Source organism: Candoia aspera, chromosome 13, assembly GCF_035149785.1.
Source record: "Candoia aspera isolate rCanAsp1 chromosome 13, rCanAsp1.hap2, whole genome shotgun sequence".
Taxonomy (NCBI): Eukaryota; Metazoa; Chordata; class Lepidosauria; order Squamata; family Boidae; genus Candoia; species Candoia aspera.
The window spans coordinates 4178423-4197107 of record NC_086165.1 but is presented as its reverse complement, the minus strand read 5'-3'; the positions used below and the strand labels follow the sequence as shown (position 1 = coordinate 4197107).

Here is an 18685-nt window from a genome sequence, read left to right as displayed (position 1 = left end):
GTGCAAATCCAACATGGAGCAGATGGGAATCACCCACCTCTACCTAGAATGCTAGCAAATATTGGAAAAAGGCTTTCCAAAAAATTTAGTCTAAAAGCTAAATCGGGTTGAATCATGGACAACAGCACTGTTGTTTTAATCCAGAGAGGCATTTAAAAACAGGGAGCATGCTTAGGAAACAGGAACAGATGGAGTTTATGTATCATGGATTAAAAGTGCAGGAACCCTCATTCTTCTATTGTCTTCCAAGATCTTCAAAAGACTGCCAAGCAATGCAAAAATAATTACGTTGCCCTTCATCAATTAATTCATGGCCTACTTGATGAAGTAGCAAAATAATTACTGAGAAACCCAACCCAGCTTTAGCCAAGAGACTTCGTTTATTACAGCTACTTTTTTTAAAATCGTCTTTCCTTTCTCCCCTATTCATTGTCTGTAATAACTACATTAGCTATTCAACTGATGTAATTAATAATAGCACCGAGTCCTCTTTCAGCAGATCAATGGCTTCCAATCTCCTTACATTTAGGTGAAACCCTCCTTCTTTGTAATCTTGCTACAAATTGATATGAAAAGGGCAGAAAAATAAATAAGGCTTGGGATGGTAGGCTGAAAGGAGATTCTCAGTGTTTTCCCTCTGGAAAGAACCTTACGCCATCCTCCTCTCGCAAAGCAATCTGAATCCAAAAGAAAAGTTTTGGTGGGATCAGTGGACAGTTTCCTCCCAAGACAGAGAGCAGATTCAGCAGAAGTAATTGTTCTGATCAGGACTGCGAAGAGTTAAATTCTCCTCCCACCTCCCTTTATCCTGATTCTCTCCTTCCCCAACATGTGTCTGCTGTTGGCATTTAAAGCAACTTAATGTGACATATTTAGCATCATATGTCAGCTTTATAGCTATAGAGTTGTGGAGTGGTTTTTTTTGCAAAGGAGTGAAAATCTACTGGAAAGGAGAAGGGGGCATCTTGCCCCTTCAACATCTTATGCCCTTAGCTGATTGCAAAGGTCTTCACCCATTTAGCAAGAAGGGGAGGTGGCAAGGAAATTTAAATCAAAGTGTGCTCAAGACATCTGAACCTCAAGTAACCAACTTTATTTTAGCCTAGCAAGTTATCAGAATCTGGAGATTTTCTCTCTCTCTCTCTCTCTCTCTCTCTCTCTCTCTCTCTCTCTCTCTCACACACACACACACACACACACACACACCCTTCTGCAGATGTGTTGTGACTGTTCATTCAAGGTTAGGGACTATAATCTATCATTCTGGTCCAGTATAGGTTGGGAGAGAGAGAGAGAGAGAGAGAGAGACTGGCCCAAAGTCGTCCAGCTGGCTTCTGTAGCTAAGGGAGGACCAGAATTCAAACCTGCAGACACACAGACAAGCAGACACATATATTATTTGTCAAATATCCCTAATCATCCACTTTGCTGGGAGATGAAGGATGCAATCTGCAAATTGCAAATAAATTAAGGAATGTGCTTCCTTGTGGGTCTTTAGTCTCAAGGAAGTAAACAAGAAAAAAGGGGGGGGGCACCAAAATTGAAAATAGCAGCCATGCATGAAGATTCTCACCATTTTAGAACTAGGTCTGGGGACTGTTATACTGTCCCTTCTGAGAATACTGGGGGTGGTGGGGTGGGGGTGAAAGAGTGAGTGTTTGCCACTGCCTTGCTTCAGATTAGATACAGAGCCTTAAGGCGGTGACACGATTTGTCTTGCAATTTCTTTCCGTATGAAAAAAAGGCTTCTGTTTTTCCACCAAATTCTCAGGTTGCTTGAAAATTTCTTCCGAATTTCTCTGGGTGGTGCTTTGGAGCTAGCTGGCTGATGCTAGGAGCAGCACGAAGTGTTCCTGCTGTTATTTTCCCTGATCCATCTTTCCATCCCTTAAAAGCCTCCCGGGTTCCCACATTTCCCAAGACCCCTGGGGCAAGGTCCTTGGGATTACATGGACAAGCAGGGTGCCACGTGGCTGCAATCATTAGAAAGAGGGTTAGCAACGACAGCCAGGATGCCCACACGCACACCCCTGCATGCAACCTTGCCTCTTTATCTCTAAGCAAGTGCATGGATACCATGCTTGATCCCCGACTCTTTCACCAAATTTCTCTTCTCCTTCTCCAGCAAATCTGCAAGCCAATTCCCTTCCTGCAAATTGAAGAAGTAAACGCAGGAGAGTTTTTCTGGCTGTATTAACTGTCTGCTTCCCACCTCGTTTTCACAGCATGCAATGCTGATGGGGGAAAGAAATTCTACGGAAACGTGGGGGCTGGCGAAGCAGCTCAGAACGGCATGGTATTTTCAGTCCTAGCAGCAATCACAGCCTGTTTGCAGGGAGAGAAGATCTGGAGGAACCCCCCAGTCCTTTTCCTGTTTTCCCTCCGAAGGTAATCTGAGCTGTCAAGATTGACAGTACAGCCATCTGTTTGGCAGGAGAAATCCTCTTTTCCCAGCGTGAAAGGAGCTGTAGATTGGTCCACATCCCACCCAAGCAATTCTTGGTGGGAACCATGCCCGAGGAAGATTTCACACCCACCATTGCTAAAGGTTTTTTTTTTCTTTCCTCCTTCTTTTTTTCAGAGAAACCAGGATACCACTTTAAGCATCTATAGTCAATGGTTGCATTCACATCAAATGCCAAGCCAGGATATTTTTCAGTAGGATTTGTGGGGCGAGCCCTAGGCTCAAGCCTAAAATAAGCTAAGGCCAAGGAAGCTGGCTGGAACCACAAGGAGAGCAGATGATGATCATTGTGTTGGTGATTTCTCTGAGGGCCACTGGAGGTGTGACAGTTGATCTGGTGATGCAACTAAAATGGGACGTGTTCAAAAGTTGGACCTGACTTTTAGAGAGGTTGGTGGGGCGACTTTAAATAGAATGGGTGTGCTAAGCCTAAAACAAAAGAGGGGGAGGATTTCAGCAGCACAATCTCAAGGTCTCTGGAGTGTGAAAAAATGGTAGTGGGGTGGGAGGACATGCCATTGCCTGCTCTTTACTAAGCCATAATGGGTTGCTGTGAGCCACAAAGGAAAGCAAAGCCACAAGTGAATTCACAGGGATGTCCACTGGGGGTGGACATGTATCATGGCATCCTGATGCAAAAACTATGACCTATATTCTAGTGTTAGATGTCAGGATGTATGTATGAAAGGGCAGAGTTTGTCCTTCCATACTTGAAGACCAGAAGATGGTATTTTCCACCTCCTAGTTCCTGATGCAGATCTTGTACCAGGGAAGTCCCCAGGATAAGGTCCCCAAAATCAAGATGATGATGATGATGATGATGATGATGATGATGATGATGATGATGATGAAGGAGAAGGAGAATAATTTATTGGCCACCCAACTCCAGTGAACTCTGGGCAGAGAGATGGCACAATGGTTTTATGTTTTTGTTATTATTGTTTACCTGCTCTTTTTTCTAATTCCTCTTTCATCTTTTTCTGCCTTCCTCAGTTACCTGCTCGCACAGTTTCCCATCTGAAAGAACACACCTTTGGTTTCTTTTAACAATAATGCTAAAATCTCTCCATCAAACTCCTGGATTAAATTCCAAAATGTAATCTTTTAATAAAGCGTGCTGCTAAAAGCTCAGCTCTTTTTGCTGTCATTCGCAAGGACGAGATCCTGGGCTTCGCTTGCCGATGATGACTTATTTGCTCATAGCCTGCTCTATAATTGTATATTTTGCTTAGAAAAGGGTGAACAAGATCCCAGTGGGGGGAAACCAGTGTCTAGCTTGTGTCAAGCTATTCTGCAAGGCAGAGAGAAAGCTAAGAGCACCATGCTAAGATTTCAGACACGGTTTTCCAGGCAAGACATGCCAAATACCTTAAGGCAATTCCTCTGAATAAATCAGCTTTACTAAGTTAAAAGAGATCAGTCTTTCAAGAGTTATGGAGTGGATTTATATGGGGATTAGTGTGGCACAGTGGTTAAGATGCTGGACCAGGAGCAGGGAAGCAAGAGTTCAAGTCCACTCCCAGCCATGGAAAGCCACTGGGTGACCTTTTCGCAGTCCAACCTACCTCACTGGGTTGCTGTTATGGGTGAAAATTAAAGGAAGGGGTACCAGGTATGTGCTTAAGCTCCTGGGTGGCATGGTGGGATGTCACTCTAACAAATACACAAATAAGGTTCCCCCATAGTTCATTAATTGTCACCACCAGTGAGGAAGAGCACTGGATCTATTTTCTAGTTTTGAAAGCGAATCAGGTGGAGGAATCGTCATCATCATCTAGCTTGGCTGGCCTCCAAAACTGTAATTTCTGGCATTTGAATGTTATATTAATTATCTGGCCTGGTTTTTGAAAGACAGTGTCTTATTCCTATATTTTATATTTCCCAGTAAACCCGGGAAAGTTGCTGTCGCCTTGAGTCTTCCTTCCTTCCATGCACAAGTGTGCGCTAAGAATTCATCACATGACTGGATATACTGTATGGAGATTCTTTATGAGTGGTGTAGTGTTTTACTTGTGCAAATGAAAGGGAACCTCAATGAAACTACACCAAAGGGAACCTCAATGAAACTACCTTCATTGCATCTTAATTGTAACTATCTTAGTTGGAGATTACCTTTGGATAGCACTTCATCAACGTAGGACCACTTGTGGATTGGAGGAGAGAGGAATACCCTCACAAAGCTGAAAGCCACATCAAAGTCAGAATGAATGCCACACACTCTTAGTTAAGCCAGAGCAAATATAACAACAGAAGCACACAGCAAAAGCAACAAAGGGTCTTGTGGCACCTTGAAGAGAGTGGGCTGTATTTTGTGGAAATGTAGCCTCTAAAAATTGAGTCTTCTGATACCACAAGACCCTGTGGTTGATGTTGCAGTCGATTAACATGGCTTTGAAAAACTCTCAAAAGAAATAGAAGGGATAACAGTGGATTTTGATGGGAGAAAATCCACTCGTCTTGCGTTCCAGAATTCATCGTTTCCATGCCCCAGTTTTAAAAAGACCTTGATGAACTGGAGCAGATCCAGAGAAGGCTACCAGGTGGGTGAAAGGACTGGAAGTCAAGTCCTATGAGGAAGGGTGAAAAGACTTTTCACTTGCTCCGGAGGGCAAGACTAGAACTAATGTGATGAAACTTCAAGGCCACAGATACAGATTAGACATTAGGAAGAACTTCTTGACAAGAAGAGCTGTCGACCAGTGGAACAACTTACTCCATGGTTTCTTCCCCTTCACTGGAGGTTTTCAGACAGAGTCTAGATAGCCATTTATTGGGGATGGTGTAGGGAATCCTGCAGTCTGCAGGGAGCTGAACTTAATGACCTCTTGGATCCCTCCTGATTCCATGATTCCATGATTTTACAGGGGACTTTACAGACAGATATGCAGTAAAGGATTTTTCAGCAGGGAGAAGCATATTCGTCCCCAGGCACTCCAATGATTGTCCTTCATCTCCTGGCCTGGAAAAGTTCCACTGGAGGTCAGATCTACAGGTGTGCAATGCACTCAAGGGGCTGAGTTCTTTCTGTTAGGTGTCTTAATGTGGAATTGAACTTCTGGCTCTCACCGCCTACTTACAGAAAATGTAGCAGCCACAGAATGCTTTTACTGTACACTTCTGGCAACAGTGAGGTCAAACAAATCTGCCCTGCAGTCAGAGATGAATTAAGAAAGAAAGAAAGATTTCTAACATTCTCCTCCCTTTCCCAGTTTATTGCAGGACGATGGACTCGGGCCAGAGGTAACACAACAAGGAGCCATTTCCAAAAAAGGACCTACAGAGAGTTCCTGAATGTGGCTCAGAGCATCCTGTCTGATTTGGATTTATAACTTTTCCATAGCTGCTTATCCTCAAATCTTCTCTGGGATAAGATGTGTAAAGTATTAAGTATCTCAATTAAAAGTGGCAATTAAAAAGGCAGCATGAACCTACTTCCTTGGACACAGGCAAGGTACATCAAAGAACTGGCAGCTTAGAAATGGCGTAGAAAAATGTCCTGTTCCACAGGTTTCGAGGTGAAGGCCGAGACTGAACCTGTAAAACCTTCAGCATGGAGAACAGGTTCTCAGCCACCAGATTGAATGCTCAGGCCTTGGGTGCATTCGAAGAGCTACACCTAGGGAGCCAAAGAGGGTGGCTGATGATAGGGATTGGATGAAAAATTAGTCCTCAACTTACGAATTTAGGCGCTTGGCAAACGGCTTGCACTTATGATGGTTGCAGCATTCTGGGATCACATGATCGCCATCTGCGACCTTCCCAGCTGGCTTCTGACAAGCAAAGTCAATGGAGGAAGCCATATTTGTTTAACGACCATGGTGGTGGTCTTAATGACTGTAGCTTAATGACTGTGGTGATTCGCTTAATGACCACCGCAAAAAGGTTGTAAAATTGGGTGTGACTCACTTAACAACTGCCTCACTTAGCAACAGAAGTTCCAGTCCCAATTTTGGTTGTAAGTTGAGGACTACCTGTATTGCCTTTGGATGCATGCCGCGTCATGCATTTAAGCCAGGTATGGGAACGAAATTGAAATGTAAAAGTGGAAAATGGGCAGGCTAATTCCTTTGTAGCAAGGTGCTAAATACGTCCTCTTGGCGCTTTCCATGATGCTCCAGTGGATGGACCAGAGCTTCAAAGGAGCAAGCAAGCGATGGTCCCAAACTCTCCTGATCTTCCACCATGCCACCTCTTAATCCACCTAGCTGCACTCTGCCTCCTCTGGAAATTGCCTTGCACAAACATACGTTTGAATCTGTCCTCACCCAACCTGCTCCTTTCAAATTATTACTGCTGCGTCATGCCTCTTCTCCATTTATTTTTGCCCGCCACACCTCCTCTTGATCAATTATTCTGGGCACTTTCCCTGGATTATTGCAAGAACAGAGGAAGCTGCACAGAGCAGCCAGCTACAGGAGGGGTCACCACCCTTCTCCTGTCTGTTTTCCCTGTGTTAAAGACTTCCCTCCGTTTTATATATACAGAGGCAAAATGTGAGGGATGGTCCCATCACACTTAGTTTGGCCCCAGGAGGAACTATAATCATGAGAAAGATGGTGCCATCCATAACTGTTCAGCTTTGCTTCTTCCACAGCTCCTCAACCAAGCATTTTAGATGCTTCCTCTGTCAGGGATCATTTAGCTGGGGGGCTGTGATGTATCTGAACAGCTGGTCCTGTAATTGGAATTTAGGTGTTTAATCTCACCGTGACAATTCATAATAGAAGCAACTTCCTTAATGCTGAAAGATGAATGGATGCCTATCTGTGGAGCTCCAGAAATGGCAAATGACGACACAAAGCTCAGGTAAATCGCCTGAGTTAGGGCCTCACTCGTTTTAGGGGATGCGGAAGAGACTGGCATAGGAATATTCCTTTCGGGGGTGGGGGGAGCAGGTTCTTAGTCTGCTACCTGATATTCTCAGGGCCAGCAATGTAGTAGACACTATTTTAACATGGCCCCCACTGGGGGACAAGGGTCCTGTAGAGCAGTGTTCCTCAACCGTGTCAACTTTAAGAAGTGTGGACTTCAACGCCCAGAATTCCCCAGCTCAAGCTTCTTTATGCCCAGTGATGCTACAAGTCCCTTAGATCTTCATTCCTGCAAGAAAGTGCTGTAGCCAAGTTCACAGAGAGCCCAGGAGGCCAAAAGGGAAGACTGCCACCCCAAGCAGGAGGTCAACCAGCTCCTTTTCATTTTAAAAAGAGCTTGTAATCAACATGGAAGAAGATGGGGGCTCCTAACAAGCAAATCTCCCATCTGCTTCTAACAGGCTTTCGGCATAAGGCTCACTGACAGATAAGCTCTGGATCCACTTAAAAGATCAGATGGAGGCTAGGCTGCTGCCCGAGAGGGAGGTGGACATGAGTCTCATGATCGTTTCCATCTGGGCTTGGTGCCAACAGGCAGGAGCAAGAAGATCTTTCTGTTGCCAGCTGTGGCAGCCTTGTTTCTCCTCCTCCTCCTGGGACCAGGGTGGCAAATAACAAGGATTCCCATCCCATGTTTACATTTGCACATTGTGGACATTTACTTTTAGGTGGCTGAATGTTTAGTCCAGTGTTTCTCACCCTTGGCCACTTTCAGATGGGTGGACTTCAACCCAGGCTGAGGAACACTGCCCTAGGGCATTTCTTCTAGTACAAGTGCCCGAAGAGACACATTCTTCTCGGCCTCGCCTGTGAAAGTCTTTTCACCAAAAGGAACCTTGCAATTCAGAAGGCTTGGGGGTTTTGTGGATGTCCACCACAGATGTTGCTTTGTGACAGCAAGCCAGGAAAATAATTGAATACATGTCATGCCCAAATGTCTTCTATAATATTGGAAGTCTGTGAATGAGCAAAAGACCACAGTGAAAATAATCTGCACAAAACCAGTGGAGGAATCAACTACAGAGAGAGGGGAGGGAATGTTCACTGAAGGTCAGACAAGTCACATCAAATAGATTATTGGCGAGAAAGGAAAAAGAAGTGCACCTGTTTTCTTTCTCTGCCCTCTGACAAATGCAAATTACTTATGCAGGCAGGATGAAAATACTAAATGCCAACTCCTTGTTCTCCCTCCCACTGTTCAACAAATCCCACTCGTAGCAACATTTGCAGTCCTATTGGAAAACTATTAAAAATATTTCATCCCGGGAAGAAATGGTGGACTGATGAACTGGGGTGGAAGGAAAGGCCGGCAAGTAGACCAGCTCTTCAAAATTCCTCTCCAGACAAGGAGAAGACCCGAGATTGCCCACAAGTGCTCTAGAGAGACCACAAGACTACAATTCGCATACAAGAGTATGTTCCTCCCTTCACTTTACCCAAAATATTTCCTTTTCAAGAACTTGAAACCAAGTCCTCCACTTCTCAGGTACAATAAGCTGCCTTCAGAGCAATGGAGGCACTGTTTTTCACATCAAAGAAACAGACTGGATTATTTTTCTCAGCATACATTCAAATGTGTCTGTGACAAGGGACTTCTGGGAAAGAAATGGCAGACTGAAAACCGCTCCACTAAAAGTGGAGCTGACTACTGTGGTGGAACAAAGAGCTGGCAAGTAGACCGGCTCTTCGTAATTCCTCTCCAGACAAGGAGAAGACTTGAGATTGCCCACAAGTGCTGAATACAGTTGCTCCTTGTGAAGAGACAACAAGACAGCAGTCTCTGATGGGTTTAGAGCTCTGGGGGATGAGGGAATTGACATCTTTTTGCTCAAATCATGGTTGGTGCCTTTGAAAGGACATGGGTTCGCATACTTCCTTTTCTAATCCCTTTCAGAAATTACTTGTTAACTGCTTTTCAGCTGTTAGGAACCTTTGGATCAACAAGACTGAAAACACCAGGTGAGTTTCCTTCAATCCTTAGCAAAAGAAGTTTTAAACACAAGTTTAAGGACTTAAATTGTTTTCTTCTGGAATAAACAGCAAAAGGGTGATTAAAACTCTGATTTTAGAAAGTTGCAAATGGACAAAGGGTCCAGATAAATTTGAAATAAGATTTTGGAATTAATTATAAAGAATCCTTCCAGTGGGAAATTACTTTTGTTTTGAATTCTTTAAAAAAAACTAGAAAATAAGACTAAAAATTGGACACTAGAGGGAACTAGAAGGAACTAAAGATTACAATTAAAGGAGAACAACACTCAAACTCAATTTACAAATACAGAATGAAGCAAAATATTTTAACATTAGACATATTGAAGGATATTTTTGAATAATGGACCCAGAAGTTAATTTTAAGAGTGTCTGCCTCTATAGATAGACTGTGTTTAAAATATGTTATAGAAGAGGAACAAGTTTTACCTGACAAGATTGAGACTGATTTGGAAGTGGAATTACAAATGACAGGCTACAAGAATGACATGGAAAAAGATGCAACACTGGACATACAAAAGGCTGATGTCTTAATAATTAAAAGGGATATACAAATAACAAACCAAGAGAGTGGCTTGGGTAATTTTCTTATATTGGATTTACAAAAGAGGGTTGTTTGTTTGTTTGTTTGTTTGTTGCTTACATTTATATGGTAGCCCATCTCTCACAAGGTGACTCTGGGCAGCATACAACAAAGCTTGTTAAAGCTTTGAAGAATTTTGTGAGAAAGAACAAATGAAAAAATGAAAAGAAATCAAGTCTGAGGCCATTATTTGAAGGGACTAAAGATCAGGATTGTTAGAAGTAAAAGGAAGGAATATAGAGTTGGTTTATTTGATCAAGGTTAAAATTGACATGCTGTTATTTCTGGTAACCCTTAATGGACTTTTGCTGACATCAGGACTGAACAACGAGGCTTTAAGGATTTGTTTAGAGATACGAGATGGGATATGGGAAGAAGATATCATTTGTTGTATTTTAAGAGAAGGTGATATGTTACTAAAATTGTTTTTACTTGTTGTGATGAATTGATTAGACTGGTTTAAAATTTCACCTCCTTTTTGTTCTTTCTTCTCCTCCCAAACACACACTGGTTCCTAAAATCTTAAAATGATTTTCTGGAAGCAGCTGGACCAACAAGAACATTTCAGAAGTATTCTATGCAGAGAATAAGAATCTTCTCCTATCTTCCAAATCAACATAGTCGGTTTTGTTATTTATTAGGTTTTTTTTTTTAAAGAACAAGCATTTAACTTGTAGGCTATCTGAGCCCCGTGGGGTGGGTGAGTTTGTATTCCAGGCCAGGAAATTAAAGATTTGGGCAACCTCTGCTCCACCTCATCACACATCACTGATTTTTCTATTACACTGTTTCTCAGTGGTTTAGCATTTCTACCTTGCTGGAGGCATTAATTCTGGGACAAGCAGACCTAACGCAACAGGTCTAACTGCTAACCCAAATGGGAGGACTTTGTATTGATAGGAACCCAGAGGGCAGTTAAATGCTGTTTTCCATTCATCCCCCTCCCAAATTTGAATTCTAAAGTAGGCTTCTCTGAGGTCAAGTTTGGTGAATACTTGTCCCTTCGATAGGTGTGATAGCATGTCTTTCATTAAGGGGAGAGGGTATTGATGGTTTATTGTGATGGCATTTATTCCACGGTAATCTGTGCAGAGTCTCAGAGAGCCATCCTTTTTCGCCCGGAAGAGCACCAGAGCTGCCAAAGGTGAATTGGCAGGCTCTATGAACCCCCTCTCTAAGTTTTTGTCAATGAATTCTCTGAGAACTTGTTTCTCAGTTTCTGACATAGCATACATTTTCAGCTTGGGCAGTTTAGTCTTTGGGTCAATTTCAATGGCACAGTCAGTTTTTCTGTGAGGAGGCAATTGGTCACACTCCTTCTCATTGAACACATCAAGAAAGTCTGTATACTTGGGTGGAATGTCGGGCTGTGCCGCAGGTTCTGCTGCAGGGTTGTGGTTGAGGAGGGTGCTGGCTACATTCTGCCCTGGTTGTGGTAAAGAGGCTGCCAGCCCCATTTTTAAACAATAAAGCACCTGAGTCCCAGTCGATTTGGGCTTTCTACTCTTTAGCCACGGGAGCCCCAGATGATAGAATAGTTGGCAATAGGGGCTACAATAAATTGCAAGGTTTCTTTATGGGCCCCCCAACCTCATGGCCAAAGTCCAGAATTCCACGGGTCCCCCATGGGCAACTGAACCGTCCATCTGAGTGAAAATAATTGGACAATTAGCACTTCAGGACCATAGACAGCTCCCTACTGAGTCCTGCTGGCAATTCTACAGGGTAATCCTATGGCAGCAGAAACCCAAGGCCACTTTAAGCGAGATAGAAAGTCAATTTCCAGTTGATCTTCCTCTACAAAGTTAATGCCTTTACTTTTTATAAGAGTTCCTGTGTCTTTTTCAGGGCAATGCAGTGGAAACAGGTCCAGTCCAAACTAGCCAATGGCTCAGGAGTTACTTCTCCATTCTAAATTCTTTAATATTGGCAATGTTTACCACCAACAACCATTACTTTGTGTAATCACTACGGGATCACCACACACTGTGTAATTCATAACAAGCCAGATTTGGTCTACCAGTATTGCCTGCATGAGAAAAGTCCGACTTATTTTATTATATTTTTGTTAGTCCTGTTTAGTTCATTGCCTTTACTTAGTAACAGGCGATTTCTTAAGACCCTTGTGGGCCACCATATATATCTGATGAGCCACAATTGGCCTGGGGAGCTCCTGTTTTTGTGGAGCTGAGCTCAGAGCTACACTACCATGAATGTTTGTTTTAATCTACCTGCTGTTTTACTAAAATAAGCAATTAAGCTCCACAGGGGTACAATATAAGGACAACACTCTATCTTACGAAATGGAGAGACCTCACAGCACTTACCAGGAACCGCAGTCTGGCTAGGGTCTTTTGAGTAGACAAGATTCCTGTGAAAGAACAAAGAGATGCAAGAATAAATAAATAAGTTTACAGAATGGCAAAATCACTCAGCTGAATTCAACTTTTTAGGAAATTTGCACATCTCAACAATTTACCAAGTCCATTGTAAGAGGCATGGGTTGTAATCCAGAAAAGTGAAAAGATATCTCAGAAGGTCACCTGAGAAGATACTGATTTTATGAATGGCAGCATCCATAATCAAAAACTGGGGCTTGTCTTCAAAAAACAAAATAAAACAAAAGCCAAATGCTTCTGTTTTCCACTTTGAGCTAAAGGATAGGGGAAGCAAGTGAGAAAGACTCTCTCTAAAGTGTAGAAATGTGAGTTTCTTCTGAAGCTCAAGCAGGGAAAATGTGTCACCTTGAGAAATGCCTCTGTGACAGCTAAAGCATTTTCTCTCTCCCTCCTCCCTCTGAATATATGTGTGTGGCTAGCTAAAGGAAGGAGGGAGACTTAAATTGCAATCATAAATACACTGGCAGGGAAGAGCCTTACTTCTCAATAGCCCTACTTAGAACTGTGCTTTTAAAGACAGACCTCATAAGGGTCTTTCAGATTAGTGCAGAGGAAGTGGACAAAGCTACTTCTTCTCACAGTATAACTTGAAGCCAACCAGCCAAAACAATTGGCTAAGGAGTCATGCTTGACAAGATGCACATAATTTATGGAAGACAGACCTATCAATGTCTTGATGGCTATATGAAAATGCCAAGTTCCAGATGCAACATGCCACCTAAGAGGGATTCCTGAGGAGCAGCAATACAGCAGTCCTACAACCCAAAATGTCTGCTTGGCAACTTCCTTGTCCAATCATTGTAGGTTGGTTGGTTGGTTGGTCTTTCCATCCCTCCCTCCCTCCTAACTGGGTCTCATTCCACAATCATGTATCAATTGGATTATTCTGCCTTGAGCCTCTCTGATCCAAACATCATCATCAACACCAGCTGATGTTGCTTACAATCTCTATTAGTACCCAAGGACAAAACTGGAAGAGCCATCCTAAGGGAAGGGGAGGATTATATGGTGGACAATCCACTTCTTCCAAATTTTTGCTGCATTTATTCTTTGCTTCCCCATTGTGTTTTCCCCTGGTAATTAATGGTCTGAGTCATGATCTGTGTGAAGCAGCAAGGGAGCTTATTACTTGAGCACCACCACCACTGGAATATTCCATTTGAGTTCTTTCTCCTGGCCAGAAAACTGCCAATTACTGGAACAGAAGCTCTTCTCCACTGGTGAGGGGCATTTTACCCCTACCCTTGTTACCCTCAGCCAGCTAGTAATGGGGATTTGGAGGCCAGTAAGACTAAAACCTTAACACACACACACCCAAATGTCTAGATCAGCGTTTCTCAACCTTGGCAGCTTGAAAATGTGTGGACTTCAACTCCCAGAATTCCCCAGCCACCAGAATTCTGGGAGCTGAAGTCCACACATCTTCAGGTTGCCAAGGTTGAGAAACACTGGTCTAGATCATCGGCTTCTTTGCAACAGTCACCAAACCCTGGATGAACAAGTCAGTCAGATTCACTTGCATCCTCCTCCCCTCATTTTTAACTACAAGTTATTTCCACAACGGTTCTGAAGAAATCTGTGAAGTTTGCTCAGTCCTTTATTTTAAAAAACCAATTCTCAGCAGCCCTAGAAGGGCTATCGATCTGCTCTACCAACAGTTTGCTACAACTTCCTTTTCCATCTTTGACTTCTCTTACCCCTTCCCAGTATGGAACCCAAGAGGAAAAACAAGTCCACCCCAGGAGAGAAATGCCAAGGGAAAGCAGTGCCATCATCTGAGCACTAGAGAACCGAACTGTTTTCTGCTTTGTTCTCTTTTCCTACCCAAGTCACTTGCCCTTTCGCTTTCTACTAACACTGGGAGCTATACAATTTGTTAAGATTGATCTCCTACCAAAACAGAAGAGATAAACTCAATATAATTAACTCAGCCTTTCCTCTTGCTGGGAGGGAGGATTTTTTTTGAAGAAAGGAACGCAAAAGAGGGAAAATAAAGCTGTTCTGAGCCTTTGACAACCCTTCTCTTTTCCACGGAAGGAGAAACCCATTTGCACCACCTCACTCTCGCAGGCTGGTGGATCTCAGTTGCTCCACATGAGCCTTTGTCTCCCCTGTCCCTGCTGCTCTGATTTCCAGCTATTGTAATGAGTGCCTCTCCCAATAAAGTACTCAGACTCAAAACCAAAGTTTAAGTTCTGATTTTATTAAGATTAGAGTGCAAACAGAAAGAAAGCTGAGAATGAGAAAAGCGCGCCTAAAATCCAACTAAATAGCCCCGTTACAAACAGAGTCCCACCCACCCCCTTCAATCAGATCAAATCCACATTCCCAGGTGCTCCTAACGAGTTCTGCTGATCAACGGGCAAAAAGACCTTGACATTAGAAAGATAACCCAAACACATTCCTGCTTGGCACAGTGAGATACAGCTTTCGGTACAAGGTTTATCAGCAGCTCCCTCCCAGCCAGGAACACGCATCAACGCTCTGGCATGCAAACCATTACGATGTACAAAAACATTGAAACGATGAACATGACAGCTATCTGGTAAAATGCAGAACCTTCAGAAGAAAAATGGACCTGTAAAACCTGCCCCTTCCCAAATTTGCACAGCGGGAGATCAACAGAGGTTAGAAAAGGGAGACCTTTAGCTGTCCTGGTTCAACTGTAAGAAGGACTGCCCACTGATGCTTGACCTGCTTAAAAGATCTGGGTCTTTCTCAGTGTTGAAAACCTGAGAACTGTGTTTACTACAAGGGTTGAGGTTTCCTACATCAAGACTACCCTTGTTGTGATCTTCAAGGTTTGGGGCATCTTATCAGAGGCACAAAACCTTTCAGCATGTAGATTGCATACAGGCTGTTTTATGACCCCAGAATATTTGGAGCCAGAAATTTGATCCTTTGCTCTTAGGGAGAAAGTGCTTGCAGAATCTCAGGGAATCCACATCACCTCTTACTTTTGGAGTCCAGCCCTTAGCATTCCACAGCGAGCCCACTGTGGCCTTTGAGCTGATGGAGATCCAGCATCCCTGCCACTCTGGTACCAGTGGCCTCAATGTTGGCAGATACCCCCTTGTACTCCATGTCCCCAGTGGCATGAAGCATGCTTATCAAATACAAATTGCAGGCAATTGCAAATTGTGGCTTTGTTTGGAAGTGGGTCCACCTGCTGAGAGCACTGAAAAAGTAAGTTGGGGTAGTAGAAAACATCCCTGAAAGGGAGGAAGGAGGTTCATGCAGCCACTTTGCCCAGAAGCTTCTGGATAATCAGATGCTGAAGGCTTCCCATGTCCACCATGGCAAACATTGAGGAAGTCCCCCACTGACTTTGCGTGTTTGTGAGAGCACTCACCCCATTTCCCTCACAATTCTGGTATGACTACTGGCCAAAATATATTGGGGATGCCTTATCCAGGTCCTGCTGGACTACAGATCTCATCATTCTTGACCAGGTGGATGATAGGAGGTATAGTCTTGAAGCATTCCCTCTTCAGCATCTAAATGCAGAGGCTTCCATTTTATCGGGGAGCGACAGTGGATTCATAATACTTTTCTCTCTCTCTTCTATCAGGTGGAGAAATCTGGAGGGATCCTGGATAATTCCTTACTTCTGGAGCTTGTGGTCTCTACTGGGTCTGGATCAGACATTCTGGTTGGAAATGATATCAGCACAGTTTCTGTAAGAGAATCCGGCATTCACCGTCTTCCCATGCTTGCCCCCTGTGTGAGAATTAAGTAGACCTTCAACATATTGGATGGTGCCACTACCTCATGCTCTTCTCCACATAAATATTAAAATTCATTAATTAAGTGAAGCGCTTAATCTTCTTTAGGAATTTCAATAGATGCCAAAGCCATTTTATGTCAGGGTTGAAACACTGTTGAGAAATACCTCTTCGATGGATCCAGCTCTCAGTGAAAGAAAGGTAGCCTCGTCTGCCAAATAAGGGCAAGGCGTTAGATACTGCTGGGCATGGTGCACGTGTCTGAGCATATGGTGCATGTCCTCTACATCCTCTCCAGCTTGGGGCCACCCAATATCCCAGCCAACCCCATATTTAAGTAAGGTCCTGAGGTACATCTGCAGGACTGTGTAGGATATAGGCATAGAATTCCTAGCAGCTGTAGCCAATAGGATCAAAAGTGAGGAATGCTGGGAGATATATCTTCACAATATCTAGAGCAGTGTTTCTCAACCTTGGCAACTTCAAGATGTGTGGACTTCGACTCCCAAAATTCCCCACCCACCATGCCAGCTGTGGAATTCTGGGAGCTGAAGTCCACACATCTTAAAGTTGCCAAGGTTGAGAAACACTGATCTAGAGAGCCACCTAAGCAGGCTCTGAGACAGAGCTAGGCATCCTGATGTCCTCCAGATGTTTTGGATGTTATCTTCCTGATGGTCCAAGCAGCCTGGTCAATGGTAAGGGATTTTGAGAGTCATATTCTAAAACCCCCAAATAGCCTTTAAAACCATTATTGGATCAAGACCCAAGGTAGCAAAGAGGAGAAAACTCCAGAGATGAGCTTAAACATCTCAGAACCAAGCATGGATGCAAGCATTTTATATAGGTTGTAGTCAGATGATCCTCATATAGAATGTTCAGATGGGTTGCTACTGAACCCTAGTGAGCAGTCAGCCTTATATGTCAGGCCCAGCCCGAGTGACAAGGAATCAGTCCAGCCAAACTTCAGTTCTTTATTTGCTCACACCGTGTAGACAGAATCTTGCCAGACTAAGGCAACTACCTAACCTCAGGGGAAATATTGTGGGAAGGCTCTAGGGTGGGGCTATTCTGAACCTCTTAGTTCTCCCACATTCACTTTCTGGACTGTGTCTCCTCTTATCTTGTCGTCCTCCTTGGAATGCTCTCCCTCCTTCCTGAGAACCAGCAGCACTACCAAAATCCACCACATTGCCAGGTAGATCAGACAGGAAACATGACCAGATGAGCTAATTCTACTTTATTGTAAGGCTACATTAGTAGAAATCTTGCAGGTCTGAAAGTACAAGTCTCCCCTGTCTCTTTGCAGCCCGAGAAACTAGGGGAGGCCCCTTCTGAGCCTCTTTCTTCACCCATTATGCAGCTGTGGGCTATGCCCCCTCTTATCTGACTGTTCCCTTGGCAGCATCTCTTTGCCCAGTCTCCCAAGGTCTTTCCCACATGCCATTACTTGAGCAACCTCTAAGCCCAGGGAAAAGTTATCCAGCAGACAGTGGAAGCAGACACCAAGGGTTTCTCTAGCAAAAGCATGATCTGGTTGAGATGCATCTCTTGGCAGAGAATCTCATATTACAATTTGAAGAAAGCAACTTTTTTAAAAATAATAATAATAATGACTGTACTGGAAGGCAAAAGAACAAACCATTCTCACCTCTTTCCCCTCCTGCTTCCAAGGTGTCAACTTACATAACTCTGTATGCTAATCTATGCAAAGGAGCAACAAAGCATCTGGAGAATTATAAATATCAGTAAAACCTCCTCCTCCTCCTCTGCCATACATAACGTGAAGTGAAATTCATAGCACTTCTGGGGAGGCCCTTGTAGGTGTCTCCTGTTAAACTATGATACTCATTTGTGTCCAAATATAAAGCAATCTGCACCATTGCAAAATTGGCTGCCAACGTACCCACACAAAGACAGCCATGGGCAAGGTGCATTCAGCCAATCAGTTGACCAAAGAATCAATTCAGAATATTTTTGTACCTCTTCGTGGTTTTAGTAGCAACAAGCTTGGTCAGTTGGACATGCATTATTAAGAGTCATTTTCTAAAAAAGTATTTACTCAAGTGAGCTGGGGAAACGCACGGAAGTATTTTGTACCGCCCAGACCTTAGGTGATTTATTGGAGAACCATTATCTTTGAACACACTTTCACCCACTGAGAATCTTGCTCTGTGTCCTCTTGACATCTGAAATAGGGTTCTCCAAGGTTTATCAGATGACAGTAATGGCAAGATCATTGTTAGTACAATTTAGCCAGAATAATGGAGAGATCAGCTGTGAGCCATGAAGTTTCAGCAGTCTCTGCTAAACCATTATGAAGAGCACCCAAGCAGAACCTACCAGTCAGAATGATGGACAAGGATTTTCCACACCAGACTATAGATTAAACACCTCCAAAGGAATGGGACAGTAAAACATTGACTACTGCAATGCGTTCTACATGGGGCTACCCTTGAAGAGTATCCAGAAGCTTCAGCTGGTCCAGAATGAGGCTGCGTGGACAGTTACTGGTGCTGTAAAATAAGCCCATGTGACACCCCTGTTATGTGAGCTGCATTGGGTGCCAGTTTGCTTCCAGGTCCAATTCAAGGTGTTGGTCATCGCCTTTAAAGCCCTACATGGCATGGGACCAGGCTACTTGAGGGACTGCC

The 18685-nt window shown here is 43.5% G+C and overlaps 1 long non-coding RNA gene across 1 annotated transcript in view; it reads right to left on the bottom strand.

Annotated features, from left to right (window-relative positions):
- LOC134504849 (uncharacterized) overlaps positions 1-18685 on the bottom strand; it is a 130653-nt gene that overhangs the window by 35186 nt on the left and 76782 nt on the right. The window contains exon 2 of the long non-coding RNA XR_010068686.1: positions 12235-12278. This is a non-coding gene — a long non-coding RNA (uncharacterized LOC134504849). The remainder of the gene's footprint in view (positions 1-12234; positions 12279-18685) is intronic.